The 18,838-nt window shown below is 43.9% G+C and overlaps 1 protein-coding gene across 2 annotated transcripts in view; it reads left to right on the top strand.

The window, feature by feature from the left end:
• The first annotated feature begins 347 nt into the window (after positions 1-347).
• Positions 348-18,838, top strand: part of TAOK1 (TAO kinase 1) — a 63,167-nt gene continuing 44,676 nt past the window's right edge. The window contains exon 1 of one of the 2 annotated variants that reach the window (XM_028708597.2): positions 348-805. The gene's annotated coding sequence lies outside the window, so the exon portion shown is untranslated. The remainder of the gene's footprint in view (positions 806-18,838) is intronic. The other variant, XM_028708598.2, reaches the window with a different exon arrangement.

The following is an 18,838-nucleotide window of genomic DNA, read 5'->3' as shown; positions in this document are numbered from 1 at the left end:
TCCTTTTCTCTCTTTCCTCCCCCCCTCCGTTTCCCACAGTTTGGTACGCTCCTTCCCCCCCTCTTCTTCTAACGCGATTCCCCTTCTGGTACGCCTTCTCTTTATTGTCCCCTTGTGCGCATGCGCGCTCGCACCCTTCCCTTCCCCTCCCACCCTCCTTCCCCAAGCCGTGAGAGGAAGATAAAAAGCAGTTGACGTCTTTTTTTCTATTAGTCCCACCCTCTCGCTTTTTCCCCATGTGCGCACGCGCATTCCATCTCTCTGTCTCGGCCCGCCCATTCGCCGTCCCCGCCTCCGCCTCTGGCTCCTCCCTCCTTCCCTCCTGCCAATCACCGCGCCTCCCAGTCAGTCCGCGAGCGCCGATGACGAGAATGGTCCCGTTCTGGTTCTCGCCGCCGAGCTCGAGCCCGGGCCCAAGTCTCGCGAGAGGGAGCCCGGTGGGCTGCTGAGGCAGTGGCTGAGGCGGACGAGGAAGGGCGGGCGGCGGCGGCGGCGGAGGAGGAGGAGAAAGAGGCGGCGGCGGCTGAGGCGACTGAGACTGGGGAGTCCGAAGGGGGGAAGCCGGTGCTGGTGGCGGTTGCCCTCGGGGGTGGGGTGCGAGGGGTGTCGCCTTCGTCGTCACCATCCTCCTCCTCCTCCCCGTCGCCCGTGAGGGAGGCGCCGGCGGCCTCCGGCCCGGCCCGCCCTCCCCGCCTCCCTTCGGCCCTCCCCGCACCGGAGCGGACTGGGCGGGCGCAGGCCGGGCGAGGGGCCTTGGCGGCGGCGGCAGCGACATCGGCCACGGAGGACGAGGAGGACCTGAAGGGTGAGCGGCTGCGCTCCGCGGAGGAGGGCCGGAGGACGAGGGCGGCGGCGGCAGAATCAGAATCCTGCTTGGGGCGGGGCCTCCTCGGGTCGTGGAGGGGGTGTGGGAGGGGTGTGGAAAGGGTTAAAAGGAGACAACTCTCCCCTCCTCCCCCAAAGCAGCGGCGTTTTGGGGAGGAGGGGACACACACCTGGGGGGAGGGGTCGACGTCTCCGGAGGGGGGGCGATCTTCTTCCCTTCCCCCTTTCAAATTTACATGGGGGTATAGCTTCCGAATGTGTGTCTGTGTATAGGTTTGTATCTCTATGAAAGCCTGTATATATATTGTGTGTGTGTGTGTGTGTGTGTGTGTATATATATCTTCATGTGTATGTATAGTGTATACTGTAGTGTATAGTGTAACATTCCCTTTCTCTTTACACATACACACACAGTCTTTTTCAGAGATACATTTTGGGGGGCACTGGAGCCAATGTGTTTATGTATGGATATTGCATGTGTGTATGTATATATATATATGTTACATACAACAGGCAAATATATAGAGACATGTAATGTGTAATATTGAATCCCGTGTGTGTGTGTGTGTGTGTGTGTGTGTGTGTAGAAATTGATATAAATATATAGATACAACTCGATGGCACATGGGGGGGCACTAGTGGCTTAGGTGTCTTTCTCTACTGGGGAAGAATCAGGATATATACAAGGGAAAGGGATTTGTCATCTCCCTTATAGAATAACAAGGAGGCGTGGATGCTTTTAAATGGGAGAGAGTCAGGAATAGGAGATAACTGTCCTCAAGAGGGGGGAGGGGATCAGGACAGGTGTAATACCTCTGTTGGGGGTTGGACCTCTCTCTCCCTCTATAAATTAACTAACATAGGGTGTATCTTTCATTTGTTTTTGGTTTTTGGTGGTGGTGGGAGTGTCAATGGGGGATGAGGAGTTGCCTTTTCCCAATGGGGAAAATCCGAATATAATGTGAAGGGATAGTTTTCTATGGAGGGGAATTCTTTCCCACTCCCACAATATAACACAGGGTTGTGGTGTCTTTTTATTGCGGGTGGGGAGTCAGGGCTTTGGAAAGTGTTGTGCCTACTAAGGAAAAGGATCTGAATGTGCTATGGGGCAGAAGAGGAGGGCATCTTTATTGGGGAACAGGAGGTGATCAGGACATCATTTAGCCATTCACATGATACTTTTTGGGGTATGGGTGGGTGTGGGCAGTGATGTATTGGGGCTGCACATCAAGGTTTCCTTTGTTGTTTATTTTAAATATGATATCCTGTCTTCCACTTATGCCAATAAAGGCCAATATAACAACAATATCCCATCTTCCTATTAGAGAAAATGTTACAAAAACAATAGAGTTGAATAGCAGGGGGAGATATCACAGAAAGCCCACCATCGTTGATTGCTGTTCCTGGGGGTGGGGTGCAGTGCTGCAATAGGGGAGGGCAGCACCCCAGTTTGCCGTATTCCTTATAGAGGTCAAAGGAACAATATTGTGGGTTGATTGCTTAGAGATGTATTCTCTTCATGGTTGGAACAGGTGACAGGAAGGCAGAATGGAATTGCTTGTGCTTCAAGGAGTGGGGGTGAAGAGGATGGGCTGCTAGTGGGTAAATTGTGATGTTCTTTCTCCAGGAATGTAATATGTAATTTTTTGTGATTAAAAAGTGTTTGTGATTAAAAGTGAGATTTGTTATTGCAGGGTTTGTTTGTTTTCAGCATTAGATATGTAGTGGATAGTTAATCAGTTTTGTGACCTTTCCGAGTTTGGGACCCCTTCCCAGCTTTTAGAGTGTAGAAGACAAATCACAGGCCTGGCTCAGAGGGAGTTTAAGAGGGACATGTCTCCTTCTGTAGTGTAACTCATAGAACGGGTCTGCTGGGGGGGGGGGGAGGATTCTTAGCTCCTGAAAGGCTGTGCCAGGATTTGCAAAGTGTTGCCCCTTCAGTTACGGCTCAGGGGCCTTTCTTTGTGCCCTGGGAGCCAAGCACAAGACAGCAGGGCCACCTGCCTATTTTTAGCTATGTTCTTCTGGGTGGTATGTGACTGTCTTCCGTCAGCCCACTTTTTTTTGTCCCAAGACTTGGTCCACAAGTACACCAGCATTTCCTGGTTGAGATGATGGCCTGGACAGGATAGGGGAGTGCAAAGCTGCGCCCACCCCACAAAAGAGAAGCAGCTTGTAGCCTGCGTTTGCCAGTTGTGTCCGTATACCATTGGAGGCTTGTTCCAGTATCCTTCTGGGGTAGCCAGAAATACCCTCCCCTTTTTGGATGCCTGTGGTGCTGCAGAAGTCTTTCTCTTTCCACATACACAGCCTTGGAAACTGTTGTACCCTTAGAGGTGGAGCATCAGGAGGCATAATGGCACCTCCTTTGGAAGGGTTGCTTCCTCTTTTCTTGACCAGTAACAGGACCAGCCTGACACACTTTCCCCCAGTGACTTGTGGTGGGGATGGCAGTCAGTGGGGCCACTTGTCATTGATTTGGCCTGATCACATCCTAGTGAAGACCCTGGATGAAAGCTTTAAAAAAATGTGGAAATGAAGGCAATATTTATTTCATGTCTTCCTTTTAATTGGCCTGCTCATTTTTGCTGGAAACCTGCTTCTTTCAGAGTGACAAGAGAAAGGGGTGTGTAGTGTGGAAAAGGCTTTTTTTTTCAGGCTGCCCAGGCTGCTAATTGATGACTGTGACCTATATTAAAAAGGCCTTGTGTTGATTCTCTTTAGTAATTGCTGTGCCCAGCAGCAAAAGAATCATTTCAGTGCATCCAGTTATCTTTTGGGATCTAAGTGTCAGGACTTATGAGTTTTCGTTCCTTTATGATACCTTGTTTGACTATCTTACTCATTGCTGTTTGGCAAGATGGTTGAAAATATTCTTTGGTGGATACCAATACATATAAGTACTCTGGCATCTTACTGAGGGGTGTGGTACAAGGAACTGAGTGAAATTAAAATTGTTTTGTCATGTGAGTAATATATTCATTACTTCAGTATGTTGATAAATACCATAACTTAAGCCTTACATCTTCATGAGGTCATTTTTGAAGCCTTGGGTCTTCATGAGGTTATTTCTATAGCCAAGAGGAAGGTATTTTCTGTTTATCATGACAGAGTGTATTTTATATGTGGTTTATTTGGGGGGCAGTGGCTAAAGTTTCAATTGAGAAAATTAAGCAAAACTGTTCCTTCATTCTTGGCTAAACTCTGAATGTTACCTGCAAATGTGCCACATACTTTGTGACATTAATTCTGTCTATATTATGTATGATTCCTTTCTTCTTACTAAATGCAATACTTTAAAACATTGGTCTTCAGCTGGTGGGTTGGGACCCACTAGCGGGTCACAGTCTGATCCAAGGTGAGTCAGAATAGCAGCATTACCACCATGCAAATATATGGCAAAAGATTAAGAAATGGGTCCTCAGATGCTTATTTGGGTTAAAAGTGGGTAAAATATTTTCAGTCTTGTTGCTGTTCTGCAATTCAGACTTGCAAGTGGCAACTTGCCTGGCTGGCCATTTGTGGCTAGTAAGAATTGTCTCAAGGTGAATAGGTGTTTTGTTTAAGCCATTAATGTAGTAATGTGTCAACAAGACTGCTCTAGAATGTAGCTCATCATTGCATATGGAACTTGAATCCACACAGTAGGAAGCTAGGATGTAATTCATAGAGATGTAGATTTCTTGCCATTTATATTTCTACAGTACTGTAGGCTGCTATACGCTGGTTTTTTCACAGAAGAAATGGATGCTTATAACTTCAGACCTCACCCCTTTTAAATACAATATATCTTTTTACTATTTGCCAGCTGCTTGTGCCCAAGGACAAGCATGGCTGACAATGGGTTTGACCTTCCAGGTCAAATTCTTTGCAACATTTGTACAGTACTAATTCAAGGTGATGTGCCTCTGTGTTACATCCATATATTTTCTCAAAATGCGTTCATATGTTGTTGGTATGCCGGGGGCCACTTCCTTTTTATGCCAAGCTTTTGATGGATTGCACCTGCCTAGAAAGCATGGGGTGCAGTGCTGGACTCTTTGTGGAAGGAATGGGTATTATAAGTATTCCTACTTCTATCTTTCTTGGTTTAGAGACAATTTTGACAGTTTACATGGATTATTTGTTTGCTTCTGAACCCCTGAAAAGATAGAATGGGGTGGCGGTGAAATAAGCTTTTTTATTTTTAGTATTTCTCATTCTGTGTTTAGGTTTGTATTATGTGGGATTCCTGAGAGCACTTCTTAATCCTCCAGCTTGTGAAGGTATTTTTCTAGGCCTCTTGTGTTGTGATTTATATTGGTTTTCTTGCAGTTCATTGTACTCTGTTGTATATTTTTCTATTCTACACTTTGGAGACTTTTATTATTTTTAATCATTACCATCATCGCCTTAGATTTATTGTGTCATACTGAGACATCATGTCAAATAAATACTCATTCTCAATCATGGGTTTAAGGGCACTGCTTCTTTAGAAACAATAAACGGGTCTAAGTGCAGAGGTTAGTGGGTTCTTTTTTAAAAAACGTGGACCATCAAAATTAATTTTTTGCATGTAGCAAACAGGTGTTTTCTGAACTTTGTAACATCTAAGGTAGACTTAAATAAATAAAATGGGAACATTTATGTATTTTCTTTCTTACCAAACATCATAATCATCCCCTTCCCCTTTCAAATAATGATCCAGACATTTTCTGCGTTGGCATTTTAGAAGCTGTTACTTTTAAACCAAAATATAACGTTAAATGCATAGGAGTTGGTGCTCTGTGCCTAATCCTTGGACTTACACTCTCCCTCCTCACCTTTCATAGCAATTCTCTCCTTCTTCCAAACCATAGCTTGCCAGTTTGGGTGAAGTTGCAAGCTATGGTCTGCCAGGAAAACAGTGAGGAGAGAATCCATCCAGGCTCATTTACATAATGCCAAGCCACTCCCATATCTCCTTACATATTTCTTCCTGTGATACAGGTACGTGAGGGAAAAATTACGAAGATAACAGATGAGGGTGTGTAAGACAGTACAGTATACATTACTCTTTTTACAGATCACTGTACTCATTGCATACCTGTATACATGGTGTATGTAAATATTACAAGGCAGTTTACCTCAATCACATGGCAGCCATTCTCAAGAAACATACCTTGTAGAATCTTGAGTTAAACGTTGAAAGTGCAGGAAATAGTCTTCTTTTAAAAAAATGCTTAGAGTCAAATGGGAAAACCCATTAAGTTCTGAATTTTTGGGATTTGCTATTTTTTTCTGTCTTGTGGTTTTTCAACTGACCCTGCTTTTGTAACTCTCAGAGATATATTTGTTACAGTAGCACATGATGTGCAGAATGAGGTAGTCTTGTTTCGTCACGACGCTGTGAGAGCATATTACCTGAAGATCTTGCAAGGCTAGTATTCTGGCTGAATGAATGACTTTGAACTTGGCTGTTTGCTGGTTCAGCACATTTTAAATGTTCAAATTTCCTCTAATATTTAAACTGCTCATGTGGATTTTGTGTGTTAATTAGGCCGGAACCTTCAGCCTCAGGATTGTGTATGTCTTGGTGAAGCCTACAACTTCTGTCTTACCTTCGTTGAACTTAATGAATCTTGTTCCATCAAAGCCTCAGCCTACTTCTTTGTTTTGGACCCTTCAAAGTGGGCAGACATTTGCTGCCATCCTGCTGCTCTACCAGTTTGTCTAGCCAGGTGTATGGCACACCTTTTATTTTGTGGCCTTTTAGTTCTACGGTTTACAAAAAGAATTCTCTGAACCCATATGAGTATATATACAAAGGCATACACGTGACAACTTGGAAAAAAGCTTCCTGCGTCTGTAATCTAGTGCTTCCTCCTTCAAGACCCAACCAATTTTAGCAACAGTGGAAAATGAAAAAAGAAGACATAGTGTTTGGATGGGTGTAGCTTAGCACCCCAACAGGGAAGCAAATTGCCCCTTCCCCCATTAGCAAAGGGATCATTTTATGAGCGGCAAGAGGCAATAACCCTCTTTTCTCAGATGGCTGCCTGCTTGTGTGTGTGCTTGCATGCAAGAGTGTACCAGTAGCATTCAGTTCCCAGAGAGTAGGCCACATGTGAATATGGCCCTCAGGCCCAAAAAGGTTAGCCTCCCCACCATGGACAATAAGTTGTCTCTATCAGAGTGCCTCTCTCATGTGTCATGACTTCTCTGCTTCATCTGTCTGCTACTGCTGGCCTTTGCCTCCCCTTCTAGTGGCCTGCTTCATTCTGGATTACTTTCTGATATCAGGTGTGGGGCAGGTAAAGGCAGGGCTTGGTTGAAAGGGAGTTTGCAGGCACCAGTCATCAGCAGTGCCTGCAAAGCCCCTTTCAAAGTGCAGGGCAAGATAGCACTCTAAGAAGGGCATCTGAAGACCCTTGTGGGCAAATGAGGCCATCTTATCATGATTGTGACATTGTGATTGACAGGTGGGCAGTTCCACCCTTCTTTGGAACTTTGCCCACAAAGGGTGGGGGAGATAATAATCGGGCCAGTCTCCCCACACTTGAGCCACTGCTTCCATTCCTGATGTAGCATTGGGCTGCAGTCAGATGTTTGTATCAGCTGGCTGGGGCTTGAAGACTTCCAAACTGTTGGTCCCACCCTGATTGTTTAGATGATGATATCTGATTTATTGTCTGGCATGGGGTACATTGCCTTAAGAACCTCTTTCTATACCATGCTAGGGAGCTCTGGGTTTGCAGACTGTTTCCTTGTTAGAGGTGCTAGACTGTACACCTGGCCTGCCTATTTACTTACTGTGTTTAATTGATAAGAAGGTATGCGTTGACTTGGCATTTGGTTTTCAGGTCAGCTATTTCCTGATATTGGGCAGAGAAGCATCTGATCATTTCATACATATTTGTGGTTTTTTGTTGTAGGACTAGATCGCCTAGGGGCCACACCTGTTTCGCTTCAAGATGCATTACACTGCTGGATGTATAAGGTGTTGCCTGATTGCTTTGGATAATACATTAGTGCAGTGGCAGCCAAACTGTTTCACAGAACTGTGAGAAAGCAGTCCACTGTTATCAAGACGGCTTCTCCAGCCCTACTTATATTCCCCTCCAGCATTTTAGCTACAGGGCACATTGTATTGGGTATGCACTGAGATGCGTGCTCAAGTTGGTTTAGGGTAATGATGAGGCCCAACAAAACTGGCTGGTGGACCTGTGGAAACTGATTGCTCTTCCAGAATCTACTGCAATGCGCAAGAGTGTCGTGGCAGACCAGACACATGTATGGTACATAGGTGTCTCTGAAGGTAGAAAGCTTGAGAACCTTCACTGGGACATGCTTTTTTAAAAAATAAATAAATCAGTGTGGCTGTTAGAAGATAATCTTCTTGAGTCATGCTTCACATATATTTAGGCTGGGGGTCTAACTTGGCTATAACTACTCAACAATATGAAGTGAGGATAGAGAATGTACTTAAAGCATCACCTCAGTATTGTAGTAGTGAAAAACACAAAATTAACATAATGAATTTATTAGAGGAATGGAAAACAAATATGCAAAGATCTACAACTTGCTACAAACTTTGATGCCCAAGCTGACAACAACAGTCCTCAGTTATTTTCTGTATGGATAAATAATTGGTGATTATTTTTGTCTGTCAAACAATTTCATAGCAAACAAAGTCAAATAAAACTTGTAAATGTTAAACCCAGCAGAAAATACACCTGGAGCAGAGGATTTTTAACTGGATCAAGTTCCAGGCATGATTGAGGGTTAGACCTTTGGGAAAGGCCATAACACAGTGGTAGAGCAGCAGCTTTCCATGCAGAAGGCCTAGGTTCAGTCCCCAAATAGCATCTCCAGGTAGGGCTGGGAAAGAGACATCCATCTGAGACTCTGGAGAGCCATTGCTGCCAGTTAGTGTGGACAATACTGCATTGGATGGACTGCTGGTCTGACTTAGTATTAGGCTGCGTCCTCTGTTCATAGGCCAGATGACTTGGATATATTTGCTGTTGTTAATGCAGGCTGATTCTAGGAAAGATTTGCCACTGGCTTGATGTTGTGGAGATCAGTTTTCTGTGCGGGGCCTGCCATGACTCTGGTGTTTGTGGTTGTTGCATTATTTCTTTGCATACGTGCACATGTTGCCCTTGCAAACAAATGCATAAAAGCTGGTAGTTAACCATCTTTTTACTTGCCCACCTACATCTCTGCTAATCACATCATCTGCTTGAAAGGAGGATAAGAAACTGTTCAGATTTCTAAAATCCTCCTTGTTTGGTCTCTTGATGATGTAAGTGGCTGCTTATAAGCCTGCTACCCAGCTACATTCTAGATGGAGGCAAATGATTTAACTGAAATTTTACTGAGAGAATTTTTTCTTTTTGCATGCATGTATCATTGCAAATAAACAAAATGTGTGAGTCACTGTGTGCAAGTTTGAGGGGGCCAGATATAAGGAAAGACGCTTCTAAGAGTGAGTGTAAATTTGCAGAGAGAGGGCTGTGTTCCAAGGTCACTGCTGCTATCATGACTTTTTGGGTCTGGAATTCTCCAGTTCTGATTCAGAATCTATGAGAAGCACTGAAAAGATGTACTAGAGGAAAATGAAGCCCTTGGCAATTTCCTTGGGAAAGTAAGGCCAGTGGAGGCTGGTCTATCAGGGCAAATTGGACTCTGATCCACCAACCTCACCCAGCCTGCCCTCACCTGCTTCCCTTCTTACTGATGCCACTGGCTGTGAGCTTCCTCCACTTTGTCATCCTCTTAGAATTCAGCAGGGAGGAGGGAGGAGAGAAAGTTAGAATTAGTTGACTCTGCCTGTCGTTGTCTTATCAGTCCCAATAAGCACCAGCTACCACTCCCTTAGACTTAGTTGAAAAAGCAAATTTAGGTACTTTTGCAGAGAAATGGTAGCATTTCTGTAGTCAGAACTGTTCTCCATCCACTTCTCACTTGCCTTACTCTGTTGGGCTCAGATGAGATGCTAAGCTGCTTGTGGTGCTGAGTAATCAACTTGCATAATAGTTCTAATGAGTACAGATAAATACTGAAGTCTTAGTTTAACAAAACACTTTGAGGGTGGCTGATTTTTAATCTTTACACCCAATAAAACATTTTTGTTTTCTTCCTATGTTCTACTGGCTCTTTCTTGGAAATAAGTAGTGCAAACCACTTTTGTCTGTCCCCACGATCCAAAGTAAAGGGATCTTAAGTGAAGGTGGAGATGGGTAGGAAATAAAAACATTCCCTATACCTCCACCCATTTTTTCAGTTTGTGCCTCTTGACTGAGAAGAGAAGCATACAGTGGTACCTTGGTTTTCAAACGTAATCCATTCCGGAAGACTGTTCGAGTTCCCAAACATCTGAAAACCAAAAACTCAACACGGAAAACTCAATACAGAAGCTGCATAGCATGTTTGACTTCCAAGGTATGTTCGAAAACTGAAGCATTTACTTCCGGGTTTACAGCATTCGAAAACCGAAGTGTTTGTCAACGGAGATGTTTGAAAACTGAGGTACCACTGTATTTGCAAAACAGGGATTGGAGTGCTTGGAAGTGAGAAGTACAGTGGTACCTCGGGTTACATATGCTTCAGGTTACATACGCTTCAGGTTACAGACTCTGCTAACCCAGGAATAGTACCTTGGGTTAAGAACTATGCTTCAGGATGAGAACAGAAATTGTGCTCTGGCAGTGCGGCAGCAGCAGGAGGCCTCATTAGCTAAAGTGGTGCTTCAGGTTAAGAACGGACCTCCGGAACGAATTAAGTACTTAACCCAAGGTACCACTGTACCTTAAAACCACCTTCCTTTGTCATCCTTCCCAGTTAGTTTGGACTGAGGTGTTAACCCTTTGCTCCAATTTAACATTAGGTCACAAAGAACTTGCTGTGTGAGCGTTCAAGAAAAATAAGCCCAAAGCCTCTATTGGAGTGCACAAAAGTAGTTTTGTGTGGACCTGCAGCTGATGCATTGTCTATAAGAAAAATCTGTTTCTTTGAAATTTTGCCAAATAGCATTAGTTGAAATATCTGTCTGATAGATGGTGTTTTTGGCCTCTTGAAATTTATTGAAATGCAGGGAGAGAGGAGGAAGTTGACTCCTGGACCTTGCTAGGGATGCATGCCTTCCACTAGGCTGGAAGAACAATGGCTGTGTGTGTTTGTTTTTACTCATCTTCTCCCCACATGTTGGTTAACAAGTTGTTCTATTCAATCATGTGAGTTTTGGAGGGATAAATGTTGGAGTCATACTGGCCTGGTGAAGCAGGACCAGTTGCTTTTTCTCTCTTGTGGGAGTCTAGTCTGAATAGAGTGGTACATTTCAGAAACATGTAAAACTGTAGTAGTTTGGCTCGTTCAGTCCACAGAGGCTTAGAATCTGGGATTAGGAAGCAAAGAAAATGCCATGGCAACGCAAGGCAAACTCCGCATCCAGAATTATGAAAAGTAACAGCATGATTTCCTTGGTTTGCTAAGTATGTTTGGCAGAATTTAGCATTTCTGGTCACACAATTCTGCTTTTTAAAAATTCAGGTTTTTTGTGTAAACCAGCCAGTTTCTAAACATCTTTCCACATCCTAGATGCCAAAACAAAACATGGGCATGTTTATAACATTTCTTTCTTGAGCTTCCCCACCACCAATTGTCAAAAATACTGATTTTACCATCTCGCTTGATTTTCAAATGTGCTTGATCTTCAAGTTCTAGTTGTTTTTCCTTTCTGCTTCTTTTGACTGGCTTGATCTGTTTTCTCAAGGGAATTTGCCATGAATTACCTTTTGAACACTGCCATGAATGAAAATCTCATTAGTTCATCTTTTCTCTCCTGTTTGAGGGATTTATATCTTGTATGTGACTTAGTGTGGCAAATCAAATAGGCTTTGGGATATTTGCTTTGCATGCAAAAGCCCCCAGGTTCAATTCCTGGTATTTATAGGTAGGGTTGGGAGAGGCTCCTGCTAGTTACCCCGGAGACGCACTGCCAGTCAGTGTGGACAATGCTGAGCTAGATGGAGCAGTGGTCTGACTCAGTTTAAGACTATGCTACTATGAAAGATTTGAGGTGCAGAATGAATTTCCTCACCCTTGATTTCTGCTAACTCTGAGATGTCAGAATTCAAGCAGCTTTTGGTGTTACCTTCCCAAGGTTGTTCGTTGTAATTATCCCATTACTTTGGTGCGCAAGCAGTGTTCCACTTTGTTCCAAATCGATAATAGCTTGTTTTCTGGTACACTCTAGTTTTAGCTGATCTGAGAGGTGCTTGCACATGAAGCTGTCCCCCCCCCCCCGCTAAATCTGTTGTGTGTGTCATTCACATGTTGTAGGTGTTTTATTAGATTGGCTGCTCTCTGGTCACCCTAGCCTTTGAGGGCTGTGTGAACTGGGCCGTCTTGTTCAGTGCCCATAGCCTGACAGCATTCCATAGATTTCAACTTCCAGATACCAAGGGGTAGGCAGGCCTGCCATGGTTAGATTTGCACTAGGAAGCCTTAGTTGGAGCCCGTCCAGCAGGATAGGTACTGGAGCATGGTCAGATGCAAGCAGGATATTCAGGGCTGACGGGAAGGACTGGAGCAGCAAGTCAGCATCAAGAACCAGGGGAGTCAGCCCAAGAGAGCAAGTCGGGAACAAACAGGCAGCAAAGCAGGAGAATCAATAGCGTTTACTTTTGAGTAAACATGACTGCAGTTGTGCGCTGCCACTCAAGTGACTTGAAGCTGATATGCCAAAAACAGGCTGCACTTCAGATACATAGGACACAATTTGTCTCTGCATCCTGACTCCTCAGTGTATGGTGGTTGTTGCTTGGATTGGGTCTCCCATCTCCCCCCACCCCTCAAAGTTAAAAGTGCAAATCCATCATCGCCCCTTGTCTCCTCTCACATTTGATCATTATGATGCACAAGTAAACCATGCACTGGTAACCTCAAAGTTAGATTACTGCAGAGCAATATACGTAGGGCTGCCTCTGAAGACGGTTTGGAAACTTCAGCTGGAGCAGAATTCAGCGGCTAGGTTGCTCACCGGAACAAGACGGTTTGAGTATATTACACCGATCCTCATCTGACTTTACTGACTACCAATTACCGGTAGTTTCCAGGACTAATTCAAAGTGCTCAGGACCACAATACCTCAAGGACCACCTCTTTTGATATGAACTCACTCGGACCCTGATAGCATCTTCTGAGGTCCTCCTTCATGTGCCTCCTCCTCAAGAGGTCCGGAGGGTGGCAACATGAGAACAGGCCTTCTCTGCAGTGGTTCCCTGACTGTGGGATGCTCTTCCAGGGAGGTTCGCCTGGCACCTTCATTATACACCTTTAGGCGCCAGTGTTCCTCTTTAACCAGGCCTTTGGTTGATTGACATCGTATGCCCTTTCAAAATGTGTTGGGGGGTTATTGGGTTGTTTTGTTTTTATTTTTGATTATGTATTTTGTGGTTTTATATCTTTATCCAGTCAATTGCTCTGAGACCTGCAGTTATAGGGCAGTATATAAATTCAATAAATTACAGTAACCTCCTTGAAGAGGTTTTTAAAAAGAGGTTTTCTAGAAGAGACTTTGCAAAGGTGTTTGTTAAACAGAGCTAGCTGCCTGACACATCAGTTCTTTTCTCCTGATAGGTTTAGTAGATGTTTGTCTGGATGCAGAAATCTTTTCCGTGTGCTCTGCAGCCTTTTCCACAGGAGCTGCCTCTTACTTTGTTGCTCTGCTGAACAGGCCCTGGATACCCAGAGGAACCAGCATCTCTTGTGTGTCACCCTGAATGAGGCAGGCACGATGAATGGCCATCCTTAGCATTAGAGGCCCTGCAAAGAGCCCTTACTTGTTCATTGCTATTTCGGTGCCTCAGGTTTAAGATGACACCACTTCTAATGCTTCACCAATTGCTCCAGTGAAGTTCACATTTACTGCCCTTTAAAGTTCTCTTGGAGGTTGTGAAGCTTAAGTGGCATGACCTCAGGGGGAGGTAGCTGACGTCTCTGTCTCATACAGCTGCTCACAGGACGCCTTCCACAGATTTGCTCCTTTTTAGCTGCTGAAAGATGTGGTGGAAGAAAGTGTCCTCCCCCTCCTGCCAGAAGAGTTGAGCCCCTTCCTAGACACTCAGCATAGAAATGCAGTAAAATTCCCTGTCCCTTTTCTGCCAGCCCCCAGCATGGCTAATAACTTTTTTTTTGCAGGCCAGTAGCTTTCGAAGACTAATGTGCAGTGTTGTGTTAGTGTGAGGTAAGCTCAAGGGAGGGGCTATTTGCCAGACAAGCTTACAAGCCACAAAGCTTCTACCTTCTGAACGCTGCTGCCTTTTACAGACACTTCCTAAACACTTCAGTCATGTGTCTGTGTATCTGTGAGAGAGAAACCTGGGGGGTCCAGTCCAGCTTTGTTGAAAAACATGTGAGTTTTGCACAGGCATTGCTGTGAGGAACCAGGCAGAGGGCCTTCTCGATAGTGGCACCCTTCTTGTGGAACGCCCTCCCACCAGATGTCAAAGAGAACAACAACTACCAGACTTTTAGAAGACATCTGAAGGCAGCCCTGTTTAGGGAAGCTTTTAATGTTTGATGTATCACAGTATTTTAATATTCTTTTGGAAGCCGCCCAGAGTGGCTGGGGAAGCCCAGCCAGATGGGCGGGGTATAAATAATAAGTTGTTGTTGTTGTTGTTTGTTGTATTTTTTCTTTTCCCCCTGAAATGTAGAGGGACAGGACTGAAATCCAATCACCACCTGTGATACTGAATTCCATGAGTGTGGAATAGCAGAAGTCTAATAGAGGTGAAAAGCTGCGTAGACCTTTTTGGCACAAATTGCAACACTTAACAATACTGCGCTTGCAGTTGTCAGTGAACTTCATAGGTAATAAGTGCCTTTTGAATGCAGAGGAACTAGCTTCCAAGAAAACACAGTATTGCAGGATGGTGCTATGAGGTGACTGTTGGCCCATGAAATAAAATGGAGGATACATAAATGTCTTCAGAGAGGTGTGAAATGCTCACTGCTTTGTGACTGAGTAATAGGGACAACTTTTAATTCTGCATCTTGTAGATGGATTTCTCTCTTCCAAGTGCCCTTGATTTGCACCCTCAATGTGGACTGTCTTCAGAGTCAAAGAACTGAAGAAGTTGTTGTTTGTTGCAGTGCAAATTCACACAGGGAAGTCCTCCCTGAGCCCCACTGAAATGAGCAGGAGCCAGCAAAGTTCATTGTGGCTTTTGCACTCAAACCTTAATTTGCTGATTCATAGCCTCACTTTGTCATTTGACATGGATAGAGGCTATGGTGTGCCAGTTCTATATTTCAGGCATATTTTCAATTTAATTCTGCTTTCAGGCATCATTAATAGGTAACAGTGAAAGGAAAAAACTTGGTGAAACTCTCAGTTTGCCTCCCTATTCATAAAAGAGATAATAATTCTCACTGTCAGCTGAAAGCCATTCAGGAAGAATTTAATGGTGTGTTTAGAGGATAATTTTAATCTCTGTCTCATGCACTCCCTTTCCTCCCAGGCCCTTTTGAGCAATTGCGGGGATGAGGGGGTAGGTGTGTGTTTGTGGGGGAATTAGAGGAGGAAATTCATTCCTGCTTCTACATTAGATACTGCAGAAGGAAAATAATTTGACAACTGGAAGAGTGGTTGCTCTGCATCTGGCTTTGATGCTGCAAAATCCTGTCCTCAACTTTGGACAAGCATTTTAAAAAAAGAAGCATTGCAGTTTCATTTAACATGATGTCCTCAGTTTTGTCCTGTGTGAAATTGTTTCAAAAACCCAGCTAGCAGTGCTTCTGACTAGAAAGTTGTGAGAAGGGAAATTTGAGGATCTGAATGACCCTCCAATAACCCCAAAGACGTTTTAAACAAAGTTAGAAACTTCACCAGTACGAAAATCTTCAAATAATTTATGCTCTATTATTCAGCAACTTCACATGAGATTTTAATGTTGTAATATGTTTTCTCTTTTATTTCTTTAAGGCTTACTGGATATTTTATTTTCAGAAGTTCTTGCTCCTGCCGTCCAGAAACTAGGTGTAAAAATAAACTAGTCATGTGATAGGAGTCCGTGCACACAAGAGGAGATTGCAGTTATGTGCAAACACTCCCTTTATTGTGATAGCATTGACACATGTGCTAAACTTTTAATTGTGTTTTCTCCAGATTGCCTCAGGTGCCATTCCAGAGGTGGATTGTATGCCTCTCAGGCTCATAGAAGGCAGCCTGTTAACATACAGGGCTTGGAGTTAGCCTCTAGGAACATCACACTCATCCTGTCTGCGTCTGTCAGATGTCTCAGCAGGAAGTGTGTGGAATCTTCCCCTGCTAGAATTATTCAAAAGACTATAAGGTGTCAATGTTATATATGTGTAATTCCTGATAAGTTCCAGTGTTTCTTCTCAGTGAATATTATTCAATTTATATACTGCCCTTTATCAAAAGATCTCAGAACGTATGCTCACCTTCACCAGATCCTTAAGGAACCCTTGTGTACTACAAACCATGAAATAAACCTTAAGCATTCCTAAGGGACACACAAGTAGCTTACCTTCAAAGTAAAAGTTGGCTGCAGTTGGCTGGTGAGAAACTGCATCTCCTAATAAAACACGTAGTGGAGTTCTGTCTCCAGACATGGCCATTGTGGTGAGGACTTTTGTTTTGTAATATTGGAAGAGAAGACATAAGAAAGCAGACAACTGTGCATCGCAAAAGAAAAGTTTGTATGCAATAGCTTGGGGTCTTCCTTGTACCCCCTTCAGATGCAGAATGTTTAGTCACCATGTACATTGGCTTTTCCTTCTTACACACCAGCGTCCCACCAATGGAGGCTTTCAACAAATGTAATGCAAATCAGAACACACACCCCACATGTATTCTTCTCCTAACAGCAATTAGGTCTCATTTAACGAGAAGTTATAGCAGCAAATTAAGTGTGTTGCAGTGGGGATCTTTCATGGGCCTGGAAGTGGCTTATTTTTATGTATGAGTGAATTTGAAAAGAAGATTTATTCATTTGACACACTAATTCTTGGCAATATTGTTACATGGTGACAACAATTATATAGGCGTGTTTCTACTCTGGAGGTAGGATGTCTTTCTGCTTTTTATAAGTGGATTGACTCTAAAGACAATAATGCACAATTTGAATTGCATTTAAGAAGTCCACAGATTTATTGAGGTAGAATCCAACTGGAAGGAACCCAGTGGGTCATCTAGTACAACACCCTACAATGCAGGAATCTTGACATAGAATTGTATACTCATAACCCTAAACATACTGGATTTTATCAATACTCATATTCAGAGTAGACCTGTTGAAATTAGTAGGCCTGTGCAAGTCATGTAGAGTAATTTCAACCATAGCCCCCTTAATTTCATGGGATTTTCTCTAAGTAGAATTTAGCTGGGTACAATTCGTTATTAACAGATTGCCATATAATAATAAAAATAGCATAGGAAATTCAACTTTCTTACCCTTCCAGGACATTTTAGGATTATCGTAGGCGTGCATTGTATAGACAGTCCCACTAGATGAGAGAGTTGTGGTGTACAGCATTAGTCCTCAAGGAGATTGTGCAGGAATCTTCCTGTGACATAGAGGTCTGCCCTCCTCCACAATGGTACCATTGGGTGGTTTTCATGGCATGAAGAGATGCTTATTTCCCTGTGCCCATGAGAATATTGCATCAGAGGTTTCCTTGCTTTTTTTCTCAGTGCATTCTCGCTGTCAGGTTTTACCTTTTAGAGCTCTCCACTTCACCCATGGTGACTTACAAATGTTGACTGATGGAGAAAATCAGACAGGGCTCTTCCCAACCCTACCTAGAGATGGAACATGGCACAATCTGCATGCAGGTCAAGTGCCCTACAGATGATCTTTGCTTCCTGTCTTTACCACCTGCCACTTGAGATTGCTTGGTGTGAAAATGCCATACCTAGCATGTCCATAAGTAAATTGCCTCACTATTAGTAGTAGTAGTAGTAGTAGTAGTAGTAGTAGTAGTAGTAACATCTGTATCCCTTCTTTCCTCCAAGGAGCTCAAGGTGGCATACAAGATTCTTCCTCTTCCCATTTTATGTTAAAAACAACCCTGTGAGGTAGGTTAGACTGAGAGATGGTGACTGGCTAAAGGTGACCCAATGAGTTTCATAGCTCAGTGGGAAATTGAACGCCAGTCTCCCAGCTTCAAGTCCAGCACTCTTCCTGGTCAAATGGAACAGTCCCTCCCCCCTTTCCCAACCAATCCAATTAATACAACACCTGGGGGTGATTCTGTACTCAATGGGGCACCAGATAATTCTGCCTCCATACAGGGAATTTAGACTGATGACCTTGATCAACAGAATTCAACACAAGAGGTCAATCAAGATCAAAACAGTCACCCTCCTTTAGGGATCCATTTTTTCGAATATCAGGGCCCTGCCATGGGCTTCCTTCCTTCTGTTGTTTGATAGCAGAAAACAGTGGGCAGGGATGATGGGAGTTGTAATTCAGTAACACCTGCAGAGCCAAAGGTTTCCTGCAAGATTCGTCTCATCTTGCTGCTTCCTTGACCTAGTGGGTGGGCAAATCTTTAGCCAAAAGTGGGGGACCTCAGTGACAGAGCAGCAGGATATATTGATTATGGATGCCAATCTGAGGCTCCTCCATGAAGCCAGGAAATAACAAGGCACTCAACAAGCACATCTTTGACCTTTGGTCTGTTACTTTGGCACTCTAATAATGGGCTCTTTGTCTTCAGACACAGCAGACATATCAAGAAATTGTTCAGCAGGCCTCTCTTTCTGTGCTTTCCCCAAACCTCAAAATATGAAATAGGCTTCTCTGGACAGTGAGGTGGCAACTTGAGGGAGGTTAGAGATGGGGGCAGGGAAGTTAAGGGAATTAGCCTGCTCAAGTCCCTGACAGCTTAAGAGAAGTACCCTGGAGGAGAGATGGGGGTTGAGGGGGGCAGGAACTGTCCTTGCTGCTCTTGACACACTGCAGTGTTTTGTTGCAGATCCAACGTCCTCCCAGTGGCACAATCTGGATTGGTTTGT

This window comes from Podarcis muralis, chromosome 15, assembly GCF_964188315.1.
Source record: "Podarcis muralis chromosome 15, rPodMur119.hap1.1, whole genome shotgun sequence".
Taxonomy (NCBI): domain Eukaryota; kingdom Metazoa; phylum Chordata; class Lepidosauria; order Squamata; family Lacertidae; genus Podarcis; species Podarcis muralis.
Note: the sequence above shows the minus strand (reverse complement) of the source record. Positions and strands in the feature narration are given on the sequence as shown.